At 43.1% G+C, this 3,084-nt stretch overlaps 1 non-coding gene across 1 annotated transcript; it reads right to left on the bottom strand.

Annotated features, from left to right (window-relative positions):
• Window positions 1-315: 315 nt before the first annotated feature.
• On the bottom strand, window positions 316-391 carry TRNAA-CGC (transfer RNA alanine (anticodon CGC)). The gene has a single exon. It is a non-coding gene; the product is annotated as a tRNA-Ala (tRNA).
• Window positions 392-3,084: the final 2,693 nt, after the last annotated feature.

The raw sequence follows: 3,084 nt of genomic DNA, 5'->3' as shown, positions 1-3,084 counted from the left end.
TTTTTTGGGGGGGGGGTTGTTTTTTTTTTGGTATTTTTCTGAAGCTGGAAACAGGGAGGCAGTCAGACAGACTCCCGCATGCGCCCGACTGGGATCTACCTGGCATGCCCACCATGGGGCGATGCTCTGCCCATCTGGGGCGTCGCTCTGTCGCGACCAGAGCCACTCTAGCACCTGAGGCAGAGTCCAAGAAGCCATCCCCAGTGCCCGGGCCATCTTTTGCTCCAATGGAACCTTGGCTGCGGGAGGGGAAGAGAGAGACAGAGAGGAAGGAGAGGAGGATGGGTGGAGAAGCAGATGGGCGCCTCTCCTGTATGCCCTGGCCGGGAATCGAACCCGGAACTTCCGCATGCGAGGCCGACGCTCTACCACTGAGCCAACCGGCCAGGGCCAGTATATCGTTTTTTGGTACTTAAAACGGTCATTAGGGTCGAGAACCAGTTGTTGAATTATTTGAATCACACCACTACCTTCAGCACAGACTTTACTCAGTCAGCTCCTCTAAATGTGCCACATTTTAAATATGAAAATTTTGTCCTGAATAGAAGAAAATGCTGAGAAAAAATTATGTTTTGCTTTTCAAATGAGAAAAGACTCCTTGAATTATGTAAGCACACAAATTAAGGTAGAAGATCTCCAAATAATTTCATAAACTCCAGTTTCCTATGTTTTAACATAAACATTGAAATAATAAACTCAGGCATATACGGAGGGTGGGGGGATCCAGCTGATGCTGATGCATTCTTTAGAACCTAAAACCTAAATGATTAAATTGGCAGTTTATTAACAGGAAAATTATGCTAAGTAGCTTCATGTTGATGTTAAGAATTTTATGCAGCAAGTTATGGCTTGGTACACTGAGTGTCTCATTTGCATTTTCTCATTTAGAGAGAACAATGGCTCCAAATGAGTGCAGCATGTTCACATTACACACCCAAGAACATTTGCACAGACAAAAAGGCATATCTTGATACAGCGTGATTGAGCCTTTTATTCATTATGCTCCAGCTTAGACTTAGGGAAAGGGGGTAGATCAGCCTCACTTAGGCTGGTAATGAAGGGACCTACGACCAGAGCTCTTTCACTTCTTGGAGGACAAGGAGCCACAGCCCACAGGACTCTAGTTTTCAGGGCTCATCTGCTTTAGTTTTGCTCAATGGGAACAGGGAGGTGTGCTGCAGGTAAATAGATGCCTCCTACCCCCATCACCGTGAATGGCTTCGTGAAATTGTTCCCAACCATTTGGGAATCACAGCAAGGAGGCAGCCCACACCTGTTACATCTGGGCTGCTCTGCTCCCTGGGGCTCAGCGCCACCCAGTGGATGCTTCCCATTGGTTTGTTCAACCAATGTCTGTGGAAAACATGAATTATTGAGCATCTACCCTGTCCTTACTTCTCTGGATAAGAGAGCGAAAGAAAGCACCGTGCCAACTTTCTAAGAGCTTATGAACTTGAGGAAACGATTCTTAGACACGTGGAGTCATTATGTCATTAGAAGCCATGGGACTGTGTGTAAGCGAGTGCTGGATGAAGTGCAGTTAAGCATGCAAATGCATGTGCACTTAACGATGACCATGGACTAGGAATGATACTGGAAGAAGTAACTCTTACCTGAGTACCTAAGAATCGATAAGAATTTTAACCCATTCAATAAGAAAATGGAGCACCTCCTTGATGGAAGGAATTGTACAATCTAAATATAGAAACACAAGAGAGCCTGGCGGGGTCTAATAGAGACTGTCAGGAAGACTTGTGTTCCCTTCACGCAAGCCTCATTCTTCCAAAACACTGCAGGCCATTAGCAAAGACTTGCCCCTAACTATCAACTCAACCTATTCCAGACTTAACATGGCTGAAGCAATGCTATGCTATGTGTTCACCAAATCTCACATTGTTGCCTCCTTTTCTGGAGACATGGAAAACTCTTTCCCAGCCCCCTGCAGTCTGCTGGACCATGAGACTAGTTCTGTGTGAAAAATAAACTTCTGTCATTTAGTCATACAAAGCTTTAGGGACTGTTTGTTACATAGGCAGCATAACATCTTGACTAATACATTGGATAAACTTATTCATTGCTTGAATCTTGACTTTATATGTTCATGCAACCATTCAAAGAATATTTGTAAAGAACCCACAAGGCATGAGGCACTCTATTAAGCACCGGAAGACAGTAGTAAACAGAAATGAGAGCCTCTACTCTCACAAGGCTGACTGACAGTCACATGGAAAATCACCTCAAATATTAACTTTCATGGATCACAAAATCCAGCTCCACTTTTTTTAAAAAGGGAAACTTTAGACAGAGCATTTCTTAAATTATTGAATTGGAATAAGATCTTCCAAACCAGTATTTCATTCAGGCTAAGTATTTGTCCCTTGGCCAGTTGGCTTTTTGGCAAATCCTGTAGCCGGTCCTTGAAAGTCAGAGTGTGTCCTCAGCCAGGCAGGTTGGCTGCTTCTGGCCTATAAATGGTTTTCTAGAACTCCCACCTAGAGAGCGAGCCCTAGGAGCTCATAACCATGGTAGCACCCCTGATAGGGCCCTGACATCCCAGAAGTTCCCAAGATGCCTGTGTGGAAAAACACGTTTTATTTTCAGGACAATAATATTGTTCCATTAGGATGACAGAGGCTGATTTTTTTTTTTAAATAAATGTGCTTTGTACTATACTTTTTAACTAACTTTACTGAAAGTACACCTTATATACAATAAAAAATGCCCATTTTAAATAAATATTTTGACGGATTTTGACAGATATGTACACTCATGTAACAACCAACTACAATCAAAATATAGAAAGCTCCCATGAGAGTGAAAAGTTCCCCAGTGCCCATCAGTCAGTCCCACCAGCCCCAGGCAAACACAGATCCGCCTTCTGTAACCACAGATTAGATTTGTCTTCTTTAGAGTTTCAATTATATAAAATCATATAACATGCATCCTTTAGTATCTTGGCTTTTTTCAGTCAATGTAACATTTTTGAGCATCATCCGTGTCACTGCATGTAGCAGTCAGTCATTCTTTTTATCGCTGAGTACTGTTCCATTGTGTGGTATCCGGTTGTCCCTCACCATATCACAG

This window comes from Saccopteryx bilineata, chromosome 4 (genome assembly GCF_036850765.1).
Source record: "Saccopteryx bilineata isolate mSacBil1 chromosome 4, mSacBil1_pri_phased_curated, whole genome shotgun sequence".
NCBI classification, from domain to species: domain Eukaryota; kingdom Metazoa; phylum Chordata; class Mammalia; order Chiroptera; family Emballonuridae; genus Saccopteryx; species Saccopteryx bilineata.
This window is presented reverse-complemented; position numbering and strand designations above follow the sequence as displayed.